Below are 27,142 nucleotides of genomic sequence, written 5' to 3'. Positions count from 1 at the left end.
ATTAATGTCACTAGGTGTGGAGGTGTAACCAGGGTGTAGTGATGTAGTATATTAATGTCACTAGGTGTGGAGGTGTAAACCAGGGTGTAGTGATGTAGTATATTAATGTCACTAGGTGTGGAGGTGTAACCAGGGTGTAGTGATGTAGTATATTAATGTCACCAGGTGTGGAGGTGTAACCAGGGTGTAGTGATGTAGTATATTAATGTCACTAGGTGTGGAGGTGTAACCAGGTGTAGTGATGTAGTATATTAATGTCACTAGGTGTGGAGGTGTAACCAGGGTGTAGTGATGTAGTATATTAATGTCACCAGGTGTGGAGGTGTAACCAGGGGTGTAGTGATGTAGTATATTAATGTCACTAGGTGTGGAGGTGTAACCAGGGTGTAGTATATTAATGTCACTAGGTGTGGAGGTGTAACCCAGGGTGTAGTTGATGTAGTATATTAATGTCACTAGGTGTGGAGGTGTAACCAGGTGTAGTGATGTAGTATATTAATGTCACTAGGTGTGGAGTGTAACCAGGGTGTAGTGATGTAGTATATTAATGTCACTAGGTGTGGAGGGTGTAACCAGGGTGTAGTGATGTAGTATATTAATGTCACTAGGTGTGGAGGTGTAACCAGGTGTAGTATGTAGTATATTAATGTCCACTAGGTGGGGAGGTGTTAACCAGAGGCTGTGTGATGTAGTATATTAATGTCCACTAGGTTGGAGGTGTAACCAGGGTGTAGGTGATGTAGTATATTAATGTCACTAGGTGTGGAGGTGTAACCAAGGGTGTAGTGATGTAGTATATTAATGTCACTAGGTGTGGAGGTGTAACCAGGGTGTGTAGTGATGTAGTATATTAATGTCACAGGTGTGGAGGTGTAACCAGGGTGTAGTGATGTAGTATATTAATGTCACTAGGTGTGGAGGTGTAACCAGGTGTAGTGATGTAGTATATTAATGTCACTAGGTGTGGAGGTGTAACCAGGGTGTAGTGATGTAGTATATTAATGTCACTAGGTGTGAGGTGTAACCAGGGTGTAGTGATGTAGTATATTAATGTCACTAGGTGTGGAGGTGTAACCAGGGTGTAGTGATGTAGTATATTAATGTCACTAGGTGTGGAGGTGTAACCAGGGTGTAGTGATGTAGTATATTAATGTCACTAGGTGTGGAGGTGTAACCAGGGTGTAGTGATGTAGTATATTAATGTCACTAGGTGTGGAGGTGTAACCAGGGTGTAGTGATGTAGTATATTAATGTCACTAGGTGTGGAGGTGTAACCAGGGTGTAGTGATGTAGTATATTAATGTCACTAGGTGTGGAGGTGTAACCAGGGTGTAGTGATGTAGTATATTAATGTCACCAGGTGTGGAGGTGTAACCAGGTGTAGTGATGTAGTATATTAATGTCACTAGGTGTGGAGGTGTAACCAGGGTGTAGTGATGTAGTATATTAATGTCACTAGGTGTGGAGGTGTAACCAGGGTGTAGTGATGTAGTATATTAATGTCACTAGGTGTGGAGGTGTAACCAGGGTGTAGTGATGTAGTATATAATGTCACTAGGTGTGGAGGTGTAACCAGGGTAGTGATAGATATTAATGTCACTAGGTGTGGAGTGTACCAGGATGTAGTGATGTAGTATATTAATGTCACCAGGTGTGGAGGTGTACCAGGGTGTAGTGATAGTAGTATATTAATGTCACAGGTGTGGAGGTGTACCAGGGTGTAGTGTGTAGTATATTAATGTCACCAGGTGTGGAGGTGTAACCAGGGTGTAGTGATGTAGTATATTAATGTCACCAGGTGTGGAGGTGTAACCAGGGTGTAGTATATTAATGTCACTAGGTGTGGAGGTGTAACCAGGGTGTAGTGATGTAGTATATTAATGTCACTAGGTGTGGAGGTGTAACCAGGGTGTAGTGATGTAGTATATTAATGTCCACCAGGTGTGGAGGTGTAACCAGGGTGTAGTGGTGTAGTATATTAATGTCACTAGGTGTGGAGGTGTAACCCAGGGTGTAGTGCTGCTGGAGCTTTAATTAATAAAATACTTTGTGATCTTTACTCACCTGTCTGTCAACTGCTGTGTCCCTTTATGTCAGAGTTGGATTGGAGGCCTTCTTTCTGTTTTATACGTGAATGAATAAAGAATCAAGTTATTAAATCAAAATGATAACGTGAAGTGAAAGTCTTAGATTCTCACCTGAACCACATGATTCCAGAGAGATGGAGTATGAGAATCTGTGAGTTCCTACAGCTGAAACACTTCTACACTTCACATAACTGAGGTCTGTTCCCTAAAGGTTCAACAACAAGGTGGAGGATATGAATACATGTTATTATATAGCGCATCTCGAAATGAAATAGCACCATTCTCAGGTTTCACACCAGCCATCTATAGGACCATGATGCTTTTATGACTGTATGACCTCTGGGATATGTGTAAATGCAGGATAGATCCACTGTTGACCCCTTCACGGTAAAGATACTCTGAGTAGTGTAAGTCACACTCCAGCCATCCTGAACCAGTATCACCGAAACACAATCGCTCAAAATAAGGACATTAAATTAAGCACAAACACTGTTGGCTCATACTGACAGAGTTTGTCCACACTTGTTTACCGTAGTTGCAGAGTTGAGTGAGAATAGCAACCTCAGACAAGCATCCCCTCTGATCCCTCTGACTCAGTTAGTTTCACAGCTGCTGAGAGAGTTATAGAAACCACTAGTGCATCTGTGAAGAACAGCTCCTAAATATGAACAATGCATGCCAGAAAACATTGAGGAACAACTTTCCTTTATTAAAAATGTCTATAGATTGATTGCAAAGCATAGGAGAAAAATGGTTTACTGACATATTATGAATGAGGCCAAACCTGTCACAGAACAGAGAAAGACCAACACACTTCCTGCTGTTCTCAAGGCCGTTGTTTGCATCTCCCTCCCTGCAGTCTTAGAAACATGAAGATACACAACTAAAACATACTTTATAACTGGTAAATAAACTAATCCTGATACTTCAATTGAAAAAAACACTTATTATAACAGATGTGAGCACTGTAAGAAGGACGTGTTTCTCTGTTGTTGTTTAAACCTGTTTTATTCTCAGGACCAGGACTATAACACTGAGTATTGGGATCCAGGCCAACAACATATCCTGGTCTCTATTCTCAGGACCAGGACTATAACACTGAGTATTGGGATCCAGGCCAACAACATATCCTGGTCTCTATTCTCAGGACCAGGACTATAACACCGAGTATTGGGGCCCAGGGCCAACAACATATCCTGGTCTCTATTCTCAGGACCTGACTATAACACTGTAGTATTGGGGCCCAGGACAACAACATATCCTGGTCTCTATTCTCAGGACCAGGACTATGACACTGAGTATTGGGGCCCAGGACAACAACATATCCTGGTCTCTATTCTCAGGACCAGGACTATAACACTGAGTTATTGGGGCCCAGGACAACGACATATCCTGTTCTCTATTCTCAGGACTATAAACACTGAGTATGGGGACCAGGCCAACAACAATCCCTGGTCTCTTATTCTCAGGACCAAGACTATAACTAGTCTTTCTTTTAAACAGTCTTTAAAGACATGACCTGTATGATCTGAGTCTTGAATGTGAACCAGTACTCAGCTGAGTCTCTCTCTCTCAGGTCTGTGATTCTCAGGGTTGCAGTTACTCACTCTGTCCCCATAGTACTCCACACAATCATCATTCTGAGGTTTCACACCAGACCATCTATAGAACCATGATGTCTCTGTGACTGTATGACCTCTGGGATATGTGTAAGAGCAGGACAGATCCACTGTTGACCTCTTCAAGGTACAAATACTCTGAGGGTGTAAGTCACATTCAAACAGCTCAGACCATGAAACACCTGAAACTAAATGTATCTGATCAATTCCTCAAATGGTAATGAGACTATTTTCAAGTGTTTTAGATGTATAGGACTGGTTAATTTAAAATGAATAAAATATATAGACACACACAGTGCATTCAGAAAGTATTCAGAACCCTTGACTTTTTCATTTTGTTACGTTAGTCTTATTCTAAAACGAATTCCAAAATTATAATTCTAAAACAGTATAACAACATACCATCAGCCATTTTCTACCTTTTCTATTATGCTGTATAGTTCCTTACTAGTGTTTACTATCCAAGAGTGCACCGATTTGTCTGTTTTCCCCACATGTTCTACTATTGGTCACAGGCCTTAATGATTGATACTTAAGATGATTATTATAGGTGAGTTCAGACTCACACAATGTAGGAGTGAGAAAATCCTCATGGTATTTTACAGCACAGGAGTGACTGTCTGTAGAGTAACACCCGACCACTAGAGTATTACAGGAGTATTGTTGGGAAGTAGGGTCATGGAGATGTTGTCCGTTGTTGTACCAGATGTAGGTGAGGTTGGGTTGTCAGTCAGAAGACAGGTGGTGCTACAGGTCAGTGTTCTCTTCTATTCCTCTGTGGAGGAAGACACCTTCACCTGCAGCTCTGAATGATTCTTAATGAATTATTAGAATTAGATATTATATATTACCTGTGTCAGTCAGAGTTGTTCCAGGGAAGCTGTACCCCCATTCTGTGTTGTAAATCTGAACTTGTACTAAGCTGAATCACTTTCAGGTCTGTGATTCTCAGGGTGCAGTCTTTCTCTTTAGTCCCAAGGTACTCAGCACAACATGCATACTATGGACAGAGCTCAGGAATTTAGGCACCTCATTATATTTCTCTTGGATATACCAGTTTGGTTCTGAGACTACATGATAACTTGGATGTTGATATGTGCAGGGCAGTTCCACTGTTGACTCCTTCAAGGCCACAGATACTCTGATGGATGTAAGTCACGTTGAAACAGTTCTGACCCAGACACCTAAAACAGTAGGCGGGCCCATTCATTTAGATTCTTCAATTATTATTATCAACAACAATTAAACAACCAATTTCTAAGATTTTACTGAGTTACAGTTCTTACCAAAAATATCTGTTAATGTTATGAATGAATTAGGCCCTAATCCATGACTGCGATACAGATATAACTCAGTTGGTCACAGACACTTTTTAAAAAGGTAGTCAGTATCTGGTGAGACCACCATTTGCCTCATGCAGTGCGACTCTCTCCTTCATGTAAAACAATGGATTTAATGTATTTTTGTATTGAATACGTGTCGTGGAAATTAACACCAGGGCCTCAAAGGTAAACTTAAATGAATAATATTTATTATCAGGAAGCTGGAGGGGTTCCAACAAACCTAAAACACCAGAGTACGGTCTGGAGCTCTTTCGGGGCAGTCCCCGTTAGTTCTCTATATACTGTTTACACAGACAAGTTATATTTGCATGATTTACATTATCATAATTAATTCATCATTGACGTTTGGTTCCTGCATGTGACTGGCACTGTCTCCCATCTTAACTTATAGAACATATTCTGCCAAAAGGTCTGAGGGGTCATGACCGTCTCCCCTCACATCTCTACCCAGCACCAACAGGAACCAATAATTGTATGAGACAAGATGTACAATTCAAGGCTCTTTCTTCAGACAACATTTCCCTCACACATTAATATGAACCTACAATTGTTGAAACATTATTCTACATTATTTAATGGACAATAGGAGTAATGAAATAAGATAACCGACTCCTACTCCAAGACGCTTGATACATATGGATCCAGAGCTGCATATCATGCTACACATTTTACCTTGGTAATCAGACTTACCAAGGTAAAATGCGAATGGGAGATGGATGACTCTTTACAATATGGTTTCTATTGAAACTTCATTTAGAGATCTGAAACTGGTGCCGGAGGAGGGAGATAAAAAAACAACATATTTGTGCATCCTGGTGTTTTTTCAGTGACCCTGAATGAGCAAAGCTCTTTCCACATAGACAGGAATAAGGTTTCTCTCCAGTGTGTATTCGCTGGTGTGCAGTCAGGGTGAAATCTAGAGCAAAACTCTTTCCACACTGATCACAGCTATAAGGCTTCTCTCCTGTGTGTATGCGCTGGTGTATAGTCAGGTTTTCCTGATTGATTGAAGCTCTTCCCACACTGATCACAGCTATAAGGCTTCTCTCCTGTGTGTATGCGTTGGTGTGTAGTCAGCTTTACTGACTGATTGAAGCTCTTCCCACACTGATCACAGCTATAAGGCTTCTCTCCTGTGTGTATGCGTTGGTGTTTAGTCAGGTTTCCTGATTCATTGAAGCTCTTCCCACACTGATCACAGCTATAAGGCTTCTCTCCTGTGTGTATGCGTTGGTGTTTAGTCAGGTTTACTGACTGATTGAAGCTCTTCCCACACTGATCACAGCTATAAGGCTTCTCTCCTGTGTGTATGCGTTGGTGTTTAGTCAGGTGTCCTGATTGATTGAAGCTCTTCCCACACTGATCACAGCTATAAGGCTTCTGTCCTGTGTGTATGCATTGGTGTTTAGTCAGGTGTCCTGATTGATTGAAGCTCTTCCCACACTGATCACAGCTATAAGGCTTCTCTCCTGTGTGTATGCATTGGTGGTTAGTCAGGTGATCTGACGTCCTGAAACTCTTCTCACACTGATCACAGCTATAAGGCTTCTCTCCTGTGTGTATGCGTTGGTGTATAGTCAGGTGTACTAATTGATTGAAGCTCTTCCCACACTGATCACAGCTATAAGGCTTCTCTCCTGTGTGTATGCGTTGGTGTATAGTCATCCTGATGACTGAAGCTCTTCCCACACTGATCACAGCTATAACTGTGTGTATGCTAGTCATCCTGTGAAGCTGATATAAGGCTTCTCTCCTGTGTGTATGCGTTGGTGTATAGTCAGGTGTACTAATTGATTGAAGCTCTTCCCACACTGATCACAGCTATAAGGCTTCTCTCCTGTGTGTATGCGTTGGTGTATAGTCAGGTGTACTAATTGATTGAAGCTCTTCCCACACTGATCACAGCTATAAGGCTTCTCTCCTGTGTGTATGCGTTGGTGTCTAGTCAGGGCTCCTGATTGATTGAATCTCTTCCCACACTGATCACAGCTATAAGGCGGTCCTGTGTGTTTTTGTGTAGTCTGGAATCCTGATTGTTTGAAGCATTTCTCACAATTAAAGCAGGGATAAGGCCTCTCCCCTGTATGAATTCTCTGGTGAGATTTTACAGTTTTAGATGCAGTGAAACTCTTCCCGCACCGAGAGCAGTGGAACGGTTTCTCTCCGGGGTGAATTTGCTCATGAATAGTCAAGTCTTGTTTAGCAAAACTCTTCCCACAGACAGAGCAGTGTTGAGGTTTCTTCCCTCTACCTCTATGCCGGTGTTTCGATCTGGAGAGACTCTTCTCTTTCTTGTCAGCATCATGATGTTGTTGAGGCTCCCCAGATGATAAGCCCTCCCACTTAGAGAGCAACGATAAGGGATGTTCCCCTGTGAAACAAAGGCATTGGATAGTTAGGTTTGCAAATATGGGTCCATAAACAGATGGGTCCTTCCATGAAATTAAGGCCTTTTGGGTCCCTTCATATTTTCCAGTAGAATATTGTGCATCAGCATTATATTTTAAATCTGTTATTAAATAATATGAATAAAGACTTGCTCAAGTGACAATTCTGAATTTGAAAAGTTCCATCAACCCTGTGTCACATCTAGAAAGATTTTAACCCAACTAATACAATAATGTCTCCAATGTTTTACCATCGTTGAGTAAAGTTACAAGTGCAGAATAATACGATTATTGTGAAGCCAATTAGTATAAGAGTTTGATTTAAATGTTGACATGCTTGAATGAACAATTTCCCTAATAATCCTGTTTACATGGACACATCTAAATAAACGCTCACTGCACTCGGTCAAAAGAAGTAGCTGGCGCTGCTTGTGTTAGCACATACACAGATTAAATACACCTCTATAACTCTGATTAAAGTGTTTACATGTCCTAATCATTCTAAAGAATTCTCAGAAAACCAGGTGTTTTAAAGGCGTATGCTTACTTCGGTTATGACCATTACACCAATTAAGATCAGCAGAGTAAGATGTTTACATGACTAATGACACACTTAGCCTACTGCCATAATCAGTTTAATAGGAAATGATTAGTGTGCATGTAAAGCCCTAGTTATTTGGTTACTTTGACAGTCATTTCTGAACATTATTTATTTTATTTTATTTGTGATTAATTTACGTCTGTCCCTCATTTTAAGGTCAAACCCATGTTGTAATATGGTGAAACTGTTCCTTACATTTTGGGCAAAAGAAACATCAAACATCAATAGTCAAATTATAGAGCCAAGGCAGGTAAGCTGGTTCTAGTCTTTTTATCAATTCTCTGGTGTTTTTTGTAGAAAACTGAGCAAGTGAACCATTTTACCCATAATTGATATGGTAGAATATTATTTTGTGAAGATGGCATTCAATTTTCACCACCGGTGGAACAAACTAGCTTCCATTAGCCCTGTCATAAGCACATTGGTGGCTGATTTAAAGGACTATTCTACCAATGTAAACTAGTGGTTATGTTGTTTTCAGTTGTCCCCCTTTACTTATTTAGCACATTGGCACTTACTACAGTATGTATTTTCATACAACCTCTTGGGAAAACATGTTTTTATGAAGTTGAACATGTGCTCTTCATGAAAGAATGTTAAAATGAGGTTGAAATCAAACATTTGGGGGGAGCAGTTACACTTCTCAAAATTAGGTGGAACGACCAGATATTTCATCAATACATAATGAACCAATTCATTGTTACAGAAGCAAACTAATCTAATCCACATGGTTCTTACTTAATGAAATCATATCTCCATGTTCCTCTTCTAGTCTCTCAGTTCCACTCTGCCCCGGTGTTTTCCTGCAGTCGACCAGAACCAGCAGTAAAGTACGGAGAGGCGATTGACCTGGGGACTCCTGGAGGGTGGAGGGGGACTCCTGGAGGGTGGAGGGGGACAGGTTATCCTTTTTGCTGTTCGACAAGACGTATTACAGCTGATCATTAAACCAAATATTGTATTAATTCAGTCTAACCTCCGATTTGGGTGCATCCCTCAAATATCTCCTTTAATCTGAAATGTTCAATCTTTCACTGCAACCCACAAATATAAGAGCATTGGATTGGTGGAGGCATGGGCCAGTTTCCACCGTATTTCTTATACCAGTCATTTCCTATCGAACAGCGCAGAAGAGAAGAAACAAGAGGGATAACTGTGCCCAAAATCTGGCTTATTTGATCATATATACATTTTCGAAACGAGTAGGTTGTTAGGAGTGTATTGGTAAAAGTAGGCCACGTCACATCCAGGCAACTTTGAGAAAAAAAACACTTTGTATGGAAGTAGTGCCTGGTCATCACTAGTTACCACAACCACGCCCATTTATACAACTGTCTTTTAAATGTAATTTTAACCCTAACCTTGCAAACACTAACTTTATGCATAACCCTAAATGAATAAAAATACGTTATAGGAGTTTGACTCTGTGGCTGTGTAACTAGTGGAAACACGCATATCTGCCCTCTCATTGCCTATAATGGTCCCACCTGATCTTGCATCTTCCTGATTGCCTTCCAGCTACAATTCAAATTCAAGTGTACCTTAAAATGTCCCTTACCCAAGCGGGGAGAGTGGTGATGGGAGAGGGCAACGTCCTTGGTGGAAATCTTGAAGTTTAACTTAAAACAACCAACCTAAAGCTATTAATGACCTAGTAAGCTAACGTGTCTAGCTAGCACTCCTGTCCGGTAGCTAGCTACAGTTACCCATAGTTTGGTCATTTATTCCAATACATTTCTGAATTGCACTCATCACTACGAAACTGAGCCTATTTTCCAAAGCTAAATCAATAGATTGTTTTAGACAGCTCGATTCATATTCCTGAGATCATATCATCCCCGCAAGTGACCAAAGTTGTTCAATCGCTCCTTCAAGCTAAATCGAGGGCCAACTTTAGGGAATTAGACCTCCCTTATTAAGATGGTAATCAAACTGCATCCGGTTCGACGGGGATACCACCAGGGAAAAACAACCTGTTTGGAACTGCAAGCCATTTATTTTCTTTGTTAGAAACGGTCACTTGAGTATCTGGTCAAATAATGGCTAATGTGTAAGAAATCAATGAAGGAATGTGAAACATGTGCACACTGGGCGGAAGGAGAGAATTCGGTCATAGTCACAGAGTCTTAATTTTGCTGGACCCCAGGAAGAGTATCCATAATAGATTCAAATTCTACACTTGTAGGCTATTTAAAATATATAAATTAATAACTAGGCAAGTCAGTTTTGAACAAATTCTTATTTACAATGATTGACCATCAACAATGGGTCAACTGCCTTGTTCAGGAACAGAACGACATATGTTTATCTGGTCAGCTCGGTTGATTCGGTTACTGACCCAACGCTCTAACCACTAGGCTACCTGCCGCTCCAAACAGAACACAGCAATGTAGAGGTTCAAATATGATGAAAACTAGGCCTAGACATTTTATACAAACACAGCGGGCATATAATGTTAAAACCAGACTTACCCGATCCATTGTGGAAGCAATTGTTCGACCCGAGCTGTTCTCTTCAACAATTTCCTGTTGTCTTGGTTCTTCTTTAAGGTTTTATGGCAGACTACACCTATTGCCGTATTGCCCGCCACCCTACTGTACGGCGAGTGAATGATAATATACATTTCCATCCAAATGATTTCCTATCGTCGGTAAAGAATTAATGTAATACGTCTCTCCATAATAGTGTCAAATCTAAATGCAGATTTTTCCATTAGAAATCTACTGATGTCTTGCCAAAAATTCTTTACATTAATACCATTCAAAGATGCAAAACTGTTGCAAAAGGTACAATTTGAATGTATCTATTTTTAAATCTTCATTTAGTGGTTGGCAGGGTAATATTAATGAATAATTTTATAATAACCTCCTTAATTGTGTTAGAAAGTACGTATGTATGAGACCACAGATATTATCAATAAAACGATTCAATAAGGAATTACATAGGTGTATAGATAGATACAAATCCTGTTGATACAAGGCAAGTAATCACTCTGTTGTTGAATGGACTAAAACAAAAACAAATCTTTACTACTATTGAGTCAACAGGGGTAATCGAAGGTAGGTTCTGAGGAGTCTTAACATGTTCCTGAATAACGGGGCGGCAGGTAGCCTAGTGGTTAAAGCCTAGTAACTAGTAACCGGAAGGGTTGCGAGATTGAGTCCCCGACCTGACAAGGTAGAAGTCTGTTGTTCTGCCCCTGAACAAAGCAGTTATTAATCGCTGTCATTGTAAATAAGAATTTGTTCTTAACTGACTTGACTAGTTAAATAAAAAATAAAGCAACACCTGAGGAAATGGAGACCTAACATAATTGGTAAACTCTTTAGGCGTTATAGGGATCTTGTAAATTGATAAGAATGAGTCATAATGAAGTAAACTACTCTACATTTACAAGTTGTCTCACCAATAGGATATTATTTCTCAACCAATATTTAAAAACAAAGATGAATTGTTATACAATATTGCTGGTTATTACAAATATAATATATGTGTGGAGAGAAATGATGCTTCTAAATGAAGGATCATGACTAGAAAACCTGTTGATGAAAAGCAGAGTTTCACTTGAATTTTGTCAAAAGCAAACCAACATGAAGTAAGGCATGAAGGTTAAGGCCAAAAGTAGAAAAGGCATGATGAGGAATAAAGTTTCACATAGAGTAGGTCTTCTTATGTAGTGTTTATCAAATTGATCTTAAAAGTATTATTTAAGGTAGGATTGTCCAGAAAATTCAGCCCACCATACTCACGTGTTCAATGCAACAGTTTCCTAATGTGACGGGTACGGTTTCTCCACAGAAAGTTAAAAAACATCTGGTCTGTTGAAAGGGTTCTACATGGAACCCTAAAGAGTTCTACATGGAACCAAAGAGGTTCTACCTGCAACCAAAAAGGGTTCTTCAAAGGGTTCTCCTATGGGGACAGCCGAAACAACTCTTTAAGGTTTTCCCAAAGGGTGTAGTGTTGTTACTCCCACTCCTCTACAACACTTCACCATCCAATAAATTGTCATGGAGCATCACCATGGCGTTGATGATTTGTGAGACGTCATTGCAAAGACAATCCCCAAGAGTGACTTGTCATTTGGAGTTCCTGACATCATTTGTTTGACTTCTAACTATTAGAGAGGATGGCTGCATCTGAAATGTCACCTGACAGATATAGGTAATAGGATGCCATTTCAGACCAGACTATGTGTAGGTCTGTTCTAGTCTGGTGGATGGATGGTGTAATAGATTGGGTCCTGAAGGTCTGTTCTAGTCTGGTGGATGGATGGTGTAATAGATTGGTCCTGAAGGTCTGTTCTAGTCCTGGTGGATGGATGGTGTAATAGATTGGTCCTGAAGGTCTGTTCTAGTCTGGTGGGATGGATGGTGTAATAGATTGGTCCTGAAGGTCTATTCTAGTCTGGTGGATGGATGGTGTAATAGTTTTGGTCCTGAAGGTCTATTCTAGTCTGGTGGATGGATTGGTGTAATAGATTGGTCCTGAAGGTCTGTTTCTAGTCTGGTGGATGGATGGTGTAATAGTTTGGTCCTGAAGGTCTATTCTAGTCTGGTGGATGGATGGTGTAATAGATTGGTCCTGAAGGTCTGTTCTAGTCTGGTGGATGGATGGTGTAATAGATTGGTTCCTGAAGGTCTGTTCTAGTCTGGTGGATGGATGGTGTAATAGATTTGGTCCTGAAGGTCTGTTCTAGTCTGGTGGATGGATGGTGTAATAGATTGGTCCTGAAGGTCTATTCTAGTCTGGTGGATGGATGGTGTAATAGATTGGTCCTGTAGGTCTATTCTAGTCTGGTGGATGGATGGTGTAATAGATTGGTCCTGAAGGTCTGTTCTAGTCTGGTGGATGGATGGTGTAATAGATTGGTCTGAAGGTCTGTTCTAGTCTGGTGGATGGATGGTGTAATAGATTGGTCCTGAAGGGTCTGTTCTAGTCTGGTGGATGGATGGTGTAATAGATTGGTCCTGAAGGTCTGTTCTAGTCTGGTGGATGGATGGTGTAATAGTTTTGGTCCTGAAGGTCTGTTCTAGTCTGGTGGATGGATGGTGTAATAGTTTGGGTCCTGAAGGTCTATTCTAGTCTGGTGGATGGATGGTGTAATAGTTTGGTCTATTAAAACCTCTTGAAGCTAGGGGGCACTATTTTTTTTTGGAAAAATAACGTTCCCAAAGTAAACCGCCTATTTCTCAGGGACCAGATGCTAGAATATGCATCTAAATTGACAGCTTAGGATAGAAAAACACTCCTAAAGTTTCAAACTGTAAAAATATTGTCTGTGCATATAACAGAACTGCAATTGCAGGCGAAATCCTGAGAAAAATCCAATCAGGAAGTGACTCTTATTTTGAAAACCCTGTCTTTCTATCATCCCTATTGCCAATTGAAAGGGATATCAACCAGATTCCGTTTTCTGTGGCTTCCCTAAGGTGTCTACAGCCTTTAGACATAGTTTCAGGCCTTTATTTTGAAGAATGAGCGTAAACGTCCACATTGCTTAAGTGGTCAGTTGTTGGCTCTCAGTGTGATTTTTGCGCAAAACAGAGAGGGTAGCCATTGTTCCTCCCGGTCCTAGGGAAAAGCCAACTGTCCCGGTTGATATATTATCGAATAGATATTTGAAAAAACACCTTGAGGATTGATTAGTAAAAAACTTTGCCATGTTTCTGTCGATATTATGGATAGTAATTTGGAATTTTTGTCTAAAATGTCGTGACCGGCTATATCCGGGGGAGTCCTAGGCATAACGCATCAAACTAACGAGGTATTTGGATATAAAACATATCTTTATGGAACAAAAGGAACATTTTGCTGTCTAACTGGGAGTCTCGTGAGTGAAAACATTCCAAAGCTCATCAAAGGTAAATTATTAATTTGATTGCTTTTCTGATTTTCGTGACCAAGCTTCCTGATGCTAAGTGTACATAATGCTATGCTAGGCCATCGATAAACTTACACAAACGCTTGTATTGCTTTTGATGCAAAGCATAATTTCAAAATATGAGATGACAGGGTGATTAACCAAAGGCTAAGCTGTGTTTGTGCATGATTGTGTGTGGTGTGTGGTGTGTGTGTGTGTGGTGTGTGTGTGTGTGTGTGTGTGTGTGTGCGCTGTGTGTGTGTGCTAAGGTGCGAGGAACATTGCAGGTGGTCAGTCCAGTTCAAGTGTTAAGCAGTCTGATGGCTTGTAGATAGAAACTGTCTCTGGCCCGTGGTGTTAGACCTCATGCTCCGACAACTGCTGATCTGCTTAACATACAAGTCTTATGCATTCCTAACTGTCAAGCACATGAACCATTTATTTTATATTTTTTTCTGAGATGTTGTAATATCTGGACCTGCTCACCGGGTGGCAGCACTGGGGCGGTAGAATTTCACAGCATCACGCTGGACATCCTTATCCTCTTTCTGGGGTTTGAGGCAGTTGAACAGTGGAATGCATAGGCACTTTCCTGGTTATTGGACCAAGAGAAGTGGACGCTGGTGTAGTGACTGTCATCCTGCTCTCCTCTGTCTGCTCTGTGCTGCAGAGCCTGAGATGTTGTCATACATGGGACTACAGTCTCCCTGATGGAGAGACTGCAGCTAGGAATTCGGCATCATTGAACGCGAAGAACGACAACCGCCGAAACATCCATTCTATAACGAATGTCACTCTGAATATAACCCCCCTCTAGAGAGAGAGAGAGAGAGAGAGAGAGAGAGAGAGAGAGAGAGAGAGAGAGAGAGAGAGAGAGAGAGAGAGAGAGAGAGAGAGAGAGAGAGAGAGAGAGAGAGAGAGAGAGAGAGAGAGAGAGAGAGAGAGAGAGAGAGAGAGAGAGAGAGAGAGAGAGAGAGAGAGAGAGAGAGAGAGGATGAGAGAAGGACAATTCTTCAAAATAAATGAACTTTTCACCAGCGATCAAGACGACATACTGAGCGTAAATATATTGATTGATTGCAATTGTTCCCGACTGAGTGAGCGTTCATGTGTAAGGAATAGCATTTCAATTGTAAAATTATTAACTCTGTTGTGACATCTCAGTCGACCTCCCACTCCTCTTTTGTCAAACAAGCCTCGATGCCGGTTTAACCCACTCGGGCACATTCTATAATTTCCATGTAACCATATTTACTGTTTGTTTATGCATTTATGTGAATTACTTAGTAATAAATAAATAAAGACAATTGATGTATGGATGACTCATAGTCAAGACTGGATTCGTGCAGATCAACAATTTACGACTTTTGGAATGAGACTAACGTGAGGTAAAATAAATAATTAATTAATCGGAAGACTATTGATCAGATATGAAAATATCTGAAAGGTTATATTGGGAAATTATAACTTTGTAATCTGAATACTTTCCTTGGTGCCCCGACTTTCTAGTTAATTACAGTTACAGGATTAATTACTTTGATCGCGTTATACTAATTACCGGGAATCTTTGATTATAACTATGTTTTTCAATTTAATGATAGTAAAGACATGACACCTGTCATAAGAAAATATGTGGCTGATTTAAAGGACTATTTTACCAATGTGAATAGTGGTTTTGTTTGTTTTCAGTTGTCCCCCGTTACTTTATTTAGCACATTGGCACTTAGTACAGTATTTATTTTCATATAACCTCGAGATGGGAAAACATGTTTTTATGAAGTTGAACATGTGCACTTCATGACAGAATGTTTAAAAGTAGGTGACATCTTGTGGGCACCAAGTTACACTTCTCAATTGGGTGGAACTACCAGATATTTTCATCCAATATATAATTAACCATTAATTGTTACAGAAGCAGACTGTAATCTAATCCACATGGTTCTTAATGAAATCAAATCTCCATGTTCCTCTTCTCTGCCCCGGTGTTTTCCTACAGTAGACCAGACCCAGCAGAACGTGCTGCCTCAAACTTGCGGGTGTTATTCTACCATTTTTTGAATTCGTAAAGTTTCCCAGATGAGCTCCTCTCTCCTGTCCAGTTGTTATTATTAGTTGTTCTATAGGTGATAAAACCTCAAATACGACAAATGGATTCAAAAGAACAATCGTGAGGATTGTAAATGGAGCAGCCATGCATCTATCAGGAAGAACATACAGAACAATTGCAGAGATATTAGGCCAGAGAACAGTGGCGATGGAAAATGGCAACTATACAAGGCGGACAAGTGGACGAGTACAAAGAATCGTGGGAGGATTTTGAAAGCTACCTTGAGCTTTTGGAGCTATGGATGTTTGCAAATTACATTAAAGACTTAAAGACGACAAGAATGTCCGTGTGTTTCTTTCTGTGATCGGTGCAGAGACATATGGACTATTAAAGAGACTGATCACACCTGATACAAGTACTTTCCAGTATGAGGAACTGAAGCTAGTGTTGCTAGCTCACTACAAACCAAAACCTCTGGTGATTGCAGAGCAATTTCATTTGAAAAAAACATAACCAGAAGGAAGGAGAGTATGTGTCTGATTATGCGCTGGCTTTGCGATAGCTGTCAGGTAGTTGTGTTTTTGGCCATATCTAGGAAAAGCATTGAGAGATCAGTTTGTTAGTGGACTCTGCTCTGAAGCTTTGCAACACAAGATGCTGGCAGAGAAGGATCGAACATTCAGAAAGGCATGTGAGATGGCATTATCAATGGAGTTAGCTTCCAAGTACACCAGGGATATTACAGAGTGACAAAAGAGGCTCAAGCAGTAAATGCAGTGAATAGAAATGCTAGAACATTTCCCAGGACAGGAAACGGACAGTTCAAGGGCAGAAATGACAATGTAGAGAAACAGTATAAAAAAATAACACAGGGCAAGAGAATTCTGGTCAGCAACCATGCTACAGGTGCAGAGGAAAACATTCTGCTCGTGGTTGCAGATTCAAAAATGAGAAATACATGTCTGTTCTAAAGTTGGACACATTGCCTCTGCATGTAGGAACGGCAGAGCAGGACAGACACACTATGTTGATACTGCTCAGAGCCATGGCAAGAGTAAGGAGGATGATTCAGTTTTTTGGGGTGTATACAGTTTACACTTCTTCCAATGGGAAAAGGGCGTTACAATGAATGTCACATTGGATGGAAAGGATTTGGACAGGCAGTTAGACACAGAGCCCGCTGTCTCTCTGGTCTCGGAACTGTGTTTCCATGATGCTCTGAGTCACCTGCCATTAAAGAAAACAAAATTCCTTTGCTTGGTGAGACCATTCCTTTGCTGGGTGAGAACATTCCTTTGCTGGGTGAGACCATTCCTTTACTGGGTGAGAACATTCCTTTGCTGGGTGAGACCATTCCTTTGCTGGGTGAGAACATTCCTTTACTGGGTGAGAACATTCCTTTGCTGGGTGAGACCATTCCTTTGCTGGGTGAGAACATTCCTTTGCGAGGTGAGACCATTCCTTTGCTGGGTGAGAACATTCCTTTGCGAGGTGAGAACATTCCTTTGCGAGGTGAGAACATTCCTTTGCGAGGTGAGAACATTCCTTTGCTGGGTGAGAACATTCCTTTGCTGGGTGAGAACATTCCTTTGCTGGGTGAGAACATTCCTTTGCTGGGTGAGAACATTCCTTTACTGGGTGAGAACATTCCTTTGCTGGGTGAGACCATTCCTTTGCTGGGTGAGAACATTCCTTTGCTGGGTGAGAACATTCCTTTACTGGGTGAGAACATTCCTTTGCTGGGTGAGAACATTCCTTTGCTGGGTGAGAACATTCCTTTGCTGGGTGAGAACATTCCTTTGCTGGGTGAGAACATTCCTTTGCTGGGTGAGAACATTCCTTTGCTGGGTGAGAACATTCCTTTACTGGGTGAGAACATTCCTTTACTGGGTGAGAACATTCCTTTGCTGGGTGAGAACATTCCTTGGCTGGGTGAGAACATTCCTTTGCTGGGTGAGAACATTCCTTTCCGAGGTGAGAACATTCCTTTCCGAGGTGAGAACATTCCTTTATGAGGTGATAATCGATAGTGATTCAAAGTGGTTGGAAGTTTTTCACAAAACTTCAAAGACATTAACGAACTTCATCAAAAACCTACGAATGCTGTTTGCAGCCTATGGATTGTGCAATGGAATTGTCTCTGATAATGGACCCCAGCTGGTCTCTTCTGCTTTCAAACAATTCCTAAAAAACAACAGAATCAAGCAGACCCTTCCTGCTTACCATCCTGCCTCGAATGGTGCAGCAGAAAGGTCAGTCCAGATACTCAAGCGAGCTCTGAAAAAAAACGTTTGAGGACAACAGACAATCTACTGTCTTTCTCAAGCATCGCTGAGCCAATGTTCCGCAGGACCCCCCACAGAGTCACATGTCAGACCCCTGCTGAGCTCTTCCTGAAGCTCCAGATCCGAACACGCTTCAACCTACTCCGACCTGACTTAGCTAAAACAGTGGAAGAAAAACATGCCAAACAAAAGAAACACCCTGACCATGGTAGACTACACCTTCGAGTTTTCCAGGAGGAAGAACAAGTGTGACAGGGAAATGGATTCAGGCAACAGTAATCTGGAAACTGGGACCTGTGACTTACCTCATTCAGGACGGAAAGAGAAAACATTTAAATCACTGTGTAGATTTATTGTTAGGCCTCATTAAATAAAGCTGATTATAATGTGTTATTTAATATATAATATATGTACTAACTGAAATCAAGTCCAGCAAATACTTTTGTTTTAAAAGAGATGGTTTAACCCCAAATCATTTTCATGATAAATTATACTGCATTTTACAAAACATTTTACTAAAAACTACAACAATTACAATGTATATTGCATGATGTGTATGAAGGGCCCGATTCAATCTTGAGATATGTTGACGTAACATGGACATGTCAATAAAATGTGGACATTAGGCAATATTTTGGACTCTCGTCGATGTTAAGTTCTCAAATCTGAATAGGGTTCGAAGTGTGGGTGTACAGTGGGGCAAAAAAGTATTTAGTCAGCCACCAATTGTGCAAGTTCTCCCACTTTAAAAGATGAGAGGCCTGTAATTTTCATCATAGGTACACTTAAACTATTACAGACAAAATGAGAAAAGAAAATCCAGATAATCACATTGTAGGATTTTTAATGAATTTATTTGCAAATTATGGTGGAAAATAGTATTTGGTCACCTACAAACAAGCAAGGGCTCCACGCAAAATCTCACCCTGTGGGGTCAAAGTGATCATAAGAACGGTGAGCAAAAATTCCAGAACCTCACGGGGGACCTAGTGAATGACCTGCAGAGAGCTGGGACCAAAGTAACAAAGCCTACCATCAGTAACACACTACGCCGCCAGGGACTCAAATCCTGCAGTGCCAGACGTGTCCCCCTGCTTAAGCCAGTACATGTCCAGGCCCATCTGAAGTTTGCGAGAGTATTTGGATGATCCAGAAGAAGATTGGGAGAATGGCATATGGTCAGATGAAACCAAAATATAACTTTTTGGTAAAAACTCAACTCGTCGTGTTTGGAGGACAAAGAATGCTGAGTTGCATCCAAAGAACACCATACCTACTGTGAAGCATGGGGATGGAAACATCATGCTTTGGGGCTGTTTTTCTGCAAAGGGAACATTCAACAACACCCCTTTCAAAAATAATCCTGTATGTCTGCTTTCGTCTACTTTTACCTGACAGCAACTTGGAACAGAGTTCAATTTGAGTCCAGATGTTCTCAAGGCTGTTGTTGCATCTCCCTCCATGCAGCCTGGAATCATAAAGAGAGACAACAAACACACTTTATAACTGGTGAAAAACTACACCTGATACTTCCATTAAGCAGGAAAAAGTCTCTATCATAACAGATGTGTAGCACTGTAAGACACGTGTTTCTCTGTTGTTGTTTTAAACCTGTTTTATTCTCAGGACCAGGACTATAACACTGAGTATTGGGATCCAGGACAACAACATATCCTGGTCTCTATTCTCAGGACCAGGACTATAACACTGAGTATTGGGATCCAGGCCAACAACATATCCTGGTCTCTATTCTCAGGACCAGGACTATAACACTGAGTATTGGGATCCAGGACAACAACATATCCTGGTCTCTATTCTCAGGACCAGGACTATAACACTGAGTATTGGGATCCAGGCCAACAACATATCCTGGTCTCTATTCTCAGGACCAGGATTATAATATTGAGTATTGGGGACCCAGGACAACCACATATCCTGGTCTCTAATCTCAGGACCAGGACTATAACACTGAGTATTGGGACCCAGGCTAACAACATATCCTGGTCTCTATTGTCAGTACCCTGACTATAACACTGAGTATTGGGACCCAGGCCAACAACATATCCTGGTCTCTATTGTCAGTACCATGACTATAACACTGAGTATTGGGATCCAGGCCAACAACATATCCTGGTCTCTATTCTCAGGACCATGACTATAACACTGAGTATTGGGATCCAGGCCAACAACATATCCTGGTCTCTATAGTCAGTACCATGACTATAACACTGAGTATTGGGATCCAGGCCAACACCATATCCTGGTCTCTATTGTCAGTACCATGACTATAACACTGAGTATTGGGATCCAGGCCAACAACATATCCTGGTCTCTATTCTCAGGACCAGGACTATAACACTGAGTATTGGGACACAGGACAACAACATATCCTGGTCTCTATTGTCAGTACCCTGACTATAACACTGAGTATTGGGACCCAGGCCAACAACATATCCTGGTCTCTTTTACAGAATACAACTAAACAATACACATTTGAAAAAGATACATATTTAAAATATGAATATGCAATCAGCAATGTAAAACAAAACAAGGAAACCACATTCCAGATGTTTTACAATATTTTCATACAAGCATTTGTTCCACGTAACAACTCACCAAAAAGAAGTAGAATGGTAATGTACAGGACATTGTGCTGGAATTGTATTTCTGAAGAGAGTGCTCGCTCTTCTCTCACTCGGTTTTGGTTCATGCAGGTAACTGTGACCCTCAGACCAATTGGCAGAACATCTTTTAGGACCAAATTATTTATACAAGAGGCCAATGATCCTCATTAAAAATGATATAGATTTTAAAAACATATAATTAATGTGAAAAGCAGACGTTGTTGAGCAGATAATGGATGTAATTTTTTAAAATGAATACACACCTTGTATTGTTGAAACATTCTACATTAAAGTTATTTAATGGATAATAGGAGATATAGAAATAAGATACAGCTCTGAACACTCCTACTCCCCACCACACACCACTCCTACTCCAAGATGCTTGATACATATGGATCCAGAGCTGCATATTATGCTACACAGGTTACCATGGTAATCAGACTTAGTAAACTGTTAAAGAATGGGAGATGGATGACTCTTTACAAGATGTTTTCTATTGAAACTGTATTTAGGGATCTGGAACCGGTGCCAGAGAGGAGGGAGATGAAAGAAAACATGTTTGTGTTTTCTGGTGGTTTTTCAGTGACCCTGAATGAGCAAAGCTCTTTCCACATAGACAGGAGTAAGGTTTCTCTCCAGTGTGTGTGACCTGGTGTGTAGTCAGGGTGGAATTTTGAGAAAAACTCTTCCCACACTGATCACAGCTATAAGGCTTCTCTCCAGTGTGTATGCGCTGGTGTATAGTCAAGTATTCTATCTTCCTGAAACTCTTCCCACATTGATCACAGCTATAAGGCTTCTCTCCTGTGTGTATGCGTTGGTGTGTAGTCAGGTTTCCAGATAGAGCAAAGCTCTTCCCACATTGATCACAGCTATACGGCTTCTCTCCTGTGTGTATGCGTTGGTGTTTTGTCAGGGATCCTGAATGATTGAAACTCTTCCCACACTGATCACAGCTATAAGGTTTCTCTCCTGTGTGTATGCGTTGGTGTGTAGTCAGGGCTCCTGATCGATTGAAGCTCTTCCCACACTGATTACAGCTATAAGGTTTATCTGCTGTGTGTATGCATTGGTGTGCAGACAGGGATCCTGATCGACTGAAGCAATTCCCACATTGATCACAGCTATAAGGCTTCTCTCCTGTGTGTATGCGTTGGTGTGTAGTCAGGTTTCCTGAATGATTGAAGCTCTTCCCACATTGATCACAGCTATAAGGCTTCTCTCCTGTGTGTATTCAGTGCTCCTGATCGACTGAAGCAATTCCCACATTGATCACAGCTATAAGGCTTCTCTCCTGTGTGTATGCGTTGGTGTGTAGTCAGGTTTCCTGAATGATTGAAGCTCTTCCCACACTGACCACAGCCATAAGGCTTCTCTCCTGTGTGTATGCGTTGGTGTGTAGTCAGGGATCCTGAATGACGGAAGCGCTTCCCACACTGATCACAGCAATAAGGCTTCTCTCCTGTGTGTATACATTGGTGTGTAGTCAGGGACCCTGAATGATTGAAGCTCTTCCCACACTGATCACAGCTATAAGGCTTCTCTCCTGTGTGTATACGTTGGTGTTTAGTCAGGGATCCTGAATGATTGAAGCTCTTCCCACACTGATCACAGCTATAAGGCTTCTCTCCTGTGTGTATGCGTTGGTGTGTAGTCAGGGATCCTGAATGACGGAAGCTCTTCCCACACTGATCACAGCTATAAGGTCTCTCTCCTGTGTGTATGCATTGGTGTGTAGTCAGGGATCCTGATTGATTGAAGCTCTTCCCACACTGATCACAGCTATAAGGCTTCTCTCCCTGTGTGTATGCGTTGGTGTGGCAGTCAGGTCTCCTGATCGACTGAAGTGTTTCCCACAATCAAAGCAGGTGTAAGTCCTCTCCCTTGTAAGAATTCTCTGATTAGATTTTAAGATTTTAAATTCAGCAAAACTCTTACCACTCTGAGAGCAGTGGTATGGTTTCTCTCCGTTGTGAATATGCTCATGAATCATCAATTCCTTCTGTTTAGCAAAACTCTTCCCACAGTCAAAGCAGAGTGGTCGAGGTTTCTTCCCTATACCTCTATGCTGGTGTTTCTTGAGGTGTTCTGATCTGGAGAGACTCTTCTCTTTCTTGTCAGCATCATGATGTTGTTGAGGCTCCCCAGATGATAAGCCCCTCCCACTGAGAGAGCAACGATTGAGGGATGTCCCCTGTGAAACAAAGACATGAATAACTACGTTTTGCAAATATGGATCCTATAAACAGATTTCGTTCTATGAAAGACTGCCTTTTGGGTCCCATTGACATTTTTCCTGTAATAATTGCATACCAATATTGCATTTTAAAACTGTAATATTCCATAAGTGCCATTTAATACAGAACACAGGGAGAATTCAATGAATCGGATTTTTTGCGGGGAAAAAAACTAAAGTGACACAAATCAGCATTTTGACAGGTCCCTCCGTCAACCACTGTGTAACTTCTAGAAAGATTTTAACCCATCTAATACAATACTTACTCCAAGTTTTACCATCATTGAGTAAAGTTACAAGCGCAGAATAATATGATTATTGTGAAGTCAATTAGTATATGAGTTTAATTTTAAAAGTTGACATGCTTGGAAAGTAGAACAATTCCCTACTAAACCTGTTTACATGGACACATCTGAAATCAGGCTGCTATCAAAATAAAGGCTCTGTAAAAGCATGTCTATTATTATCATGTTATTTTTTTTAAGCATATTTAATTCTGAGTTATTACAAATTTAGTTTGTATGTGAAACTATTTCTAAGCAGCATACTTTTAGTTTTTCCTGAACTCACTGCCCTCGGTCAAAGACGTTAGCTGGCACTGCTTCTTCTGTTAGCACATGCAGATTAAATACACCTCTATAACTCTGATTAAAGTGTTTACATGTCCTAATAATTCTAAAGAATTCTCAGAAAACCAGGTGTTTTTAAAGGCGTATCCTTACTTCGGTTATGACCTTACACCAATTAAGATCAGCAGAGTAAGATGTTTACATGACTAATGACACACTTAGCCTACTGCCATAATCAATTTAATAGGAAATGATTAGTGTGCATGTAAAGCCCCTAGTTATTTTGGTTACTTTAACAGTTCATTTCTGAACATGATTTATTTCAGTGATTAGTGAGTCTGTCCCTCATTTTAAGGTCTACCCTGTTACATGAACTGAACTCTTGTTTTAATATGGTGAAACTATTCTTTAATTTTTTTTTTTTAAATATATATTTTTTTGCATAAGAAACATTGAACATCTAATAGTCAAATCACAGAGTAAAAGCAGGTGAGCTGGTTCTACTCTTTATCAATTTACTGCTATTTTGTGGTGGGAAACTGAGCATCTCAACCCTTCTATCCAGACACAGACATGATAGAGATGTTTTAACAATAACTTTTTATGTGAAGACTGCATTCAATTACTACTTCCTGTTGCACAATACTAGCTTCCATTCCCCCCGTCACAAGCAGATTCATGGCTGATTTAAAGGACCGTTTTACCAATGTAGGGTTTTTGTTGTTTTCAGTAGTCCCATGTTACGGTCAACCATGTAACTTTATTTGGCACATTGGCTCTTACTATAGTATTTATATTTCATTAAACCTCTTGAGATGGCAAAATGTATTTTATTAAGTTGAACATGTGCTTTTTATGACAGAATGTTAAAATGATGTGAAATCAAACTTTTTTTTGGTACACTTTTTAAAATTGGGTGGAACGACCAGATATTTTCATCAATATATAATGAATTCATTGTTACAGAAGCAGACTGTAGTCTCATCCACACGCCATGGTTCTTACTTAATGAAATCACATCTCCATATTCCTCTTCTCCTCTCTCAGTTCCACTCTGCCCTGGTGTTTTCCTGCAGTCAACCAGACCCAGCAGTAAAGTACAGGGAGGCGATCGACCTGGGGACTCTGGGAGGGTGGAGGGGAACGGCCTAGATTTGTCCTGTTGGAAGTATTCAACATAGATTAACATTAAACCAAATAGTGTATTCATTTAGTCTAAACCTCTGATTTGGGTGCATCCCTCGAACATCTCCTTTTTCCTCAAATGTTCAATTGTACACTACTTCCCACAAATCTAAGAGCATTAGATTGGTGGAGGCATGGGCTAGTTTCCACCATATATCTCATACCAGTCATTTCCTTTCAAACAGCGATGAAGAGGTGAAGCGAGAGGGATAACTGGGCCCAGAATCTGGCTTCTGCCTCATTTGATCGAATATACATTTCATAAAGATTAGGGAGTCAGGAGTGTATTGATAAAAGTAGGACACTTTATATGGTAGTAGTGACTTGTCGTCACTAGTTACCGCAAACAAAGCCATAAACCACGCCCATTTCTACCATTGATCTTATTAACAACACTTCTAACTTTATGCCTAATAATGGTCCCACCTGATCTTATTGTGAATTTTCCAGTACTTACGTGGCAATAATTATTTTTTATTTATTTTTTAAACCTAACCTTAACACCACTTCTAGCTTTATGTCTAACCTTAAATAAATAATAAAGCAATATAGACATTTGTGGCTGTGGAAACTAGTGGAAACACGCATATCTGCCCTCTCATTGGCTATAATGTTCCCACCTGATCTTGCCTCTTTATCGATTGCCTTCCATTGTTGAAGACATTTATTTTCTTTGTTTGAACGGTCACTTGAGTATCTGGTCAAATAATGGACAATGTGTTCGAAATCAGTGAAGGAATGTGAACACTTTGGGAGGAAGGAGAGATTATTAGGTCATAGTCACATATTCCTAAACATGATATAGTAGTAGGCTACTTTGAATAAGAAAAAAATAGAGATAATTCGTTCATAATCACAGATTCCTAAACATGATATAGTAGCAGGCTACTTTGAAGAAGAAAAAAAATCCCAACAAGTTTTACCGTCATGCTTTTTTGGTCGAAACGTTTAAACCCAACGCAGGAATGTGGAGGATCAAAGACGATTGAAACTAGGCCGAGACATTTTCTACAACACAGCAGGCCTATACTGTTAAAGCCAGACTTACCCGATCCATTGTGTAAGCTATTGTTTCTTTGTATTGAATGAATAATTGTTGGCTACAGTAGAGTAGACTACTTTGTTGTAGTGTAGAGATAATGACAAGGGAGTTGCGGAGAGAAAATTAGATTCCCAAGGCTGCAAATGATGCGTCCCTAGACCAGAGCAATCAAACATCTACTTCAATATCAACACGGAATTAAGTTCAAACAAATAAACGTATCATGTATCCTAATATTTCTTCAGAAAGTTCCTGGATAACATTTTAGGTGATCTATAAAAGTCAACAAAACGTTAAGAATCCTGTAGTTTGTTATCGTCTACCCTTGCCTGGCAGGGACTTGGAACACATGAGCAAAGAGGGAGTATCTGAATAGGCCTCTTGTGAGGGGGTGTCTGAGAATGACTATTTCCGGTCTTTGGCTGCTGATATAATGGCAGCTGCTGTACACTACCAGCACAAAGAGCTGTTTATGCAAGTCTTTGCAATGGATGCATCAAAACTAATTCACAAGTAATTCTCCGGTCAAAAATAAACATAAGTCTGGTGGTGGTACCCAATTGTCATACTTGAGTCAAAGTAAAGATACCATAATAGAAAATGACAAGTCCAAGTGATAGTCACCTGGTAAAATTCTATTTGAGTAAAAGTCTAAAAGTATTTGGTTTAAATATGCTTATGTATCAATATAAATGTAATTGCTGGGGACAAAATGGCGCCGTAGAGAGAACACGCTTGTTTCAGCGAGCTCTCGTGACATTCGTAAATTTATATTCTTACATTAATCTCCTAGCTTGAAAAAGTGGTAGAATTGGCTAAATAAGTTACCATATAATGAGACTTGACGACTATTTCGCAAAAACCTCCGACAACATGCCCAATAGAACTACTAAAGAAGTCGACCAAAAACCACCACCCCTGTGGATGTGCATGAGGAGCTAGCTAACGTTAGCGAAGCTAAACCATTGCGGATCCAGGCACAATGTACCTGATGATTCAAAAGATGACTGATAACATTACTAAAGTATTCGATGCTAAGATAAGAACGGTTTGGAAGCAATAGCAGGCCATTCAGCTGAAATTACAGAGCGTTGTGAAACGTGTTGTTGAGGCGGAAGGAAGAATTGCTGCAGTGGAAACTTCAACTACATCTATGGACGCTAAGATAAAAGCACTTGAGAAACAGGTGCGCGAAATGGCGGAGCACATTGACCACTTGGATAATCGAGGACGCAGATGCAATATTCGTTGTTG

The 27,142-nt window shown here is 40.5% G+C and overlaps 1 long non-coding RNA gene and 1 pseudogene across 2 annotated transcripts; both read right to left on the bottom strand.

The window, feature by feature from the left end:
* Positions 1–5,663: 5,663 nt before the first annotated feature.
* Positions 5,664–23,373, bottom strand: LOC116366733 (zinc finger protein 420-like; annotated as a pseudogene).
* An 821-nt stretch (positions 23,374–24,194) lies between these two features.
* Positions 24,195–26,532, bottom strand: LOC116366734 (uncharacterized). Of its 2 annotated transcripts, none has more exons than XR_004208306.1 (3): positions 25,895–26,532; positions 25,467–25,593; positions 24,195–24,820 (listed from the first exon to the last, which is right to left on the bottom strand). It is a non-coding gene; the product is annotated as an uncharacterized LOC116366734 (long non-coding RNA). The 2 variants fall into 2 exon arrangements; XR_004208307.1 differs by having other exon boundaries at positions 25,467–25,543; positions 25,895–26,529.
* Between the last annotated feature and the right edge of the window lie 610 nt (positions 26,533–27,142).

The sequence above is a fragment of the Oncorhynchus kisutch genome, unplaced genomic scaffold, assembly GCF_002021735.2.
Source record: "Oncorhynchus kisutch isolate 150728-3 unplaced genomic scaffold, Okis_V2 scaffold1558, whole genome shotgun sequence".
NCBI lineage: Eukaryota > Metazoa > Chordata > Actinopteri > Salmoniformes > Salmonidae > Oncorhynchus > Oncorhynchus kisutch.
This window is presented reverse-complemented; position numbering and strand designations above follow the sequence as displayed.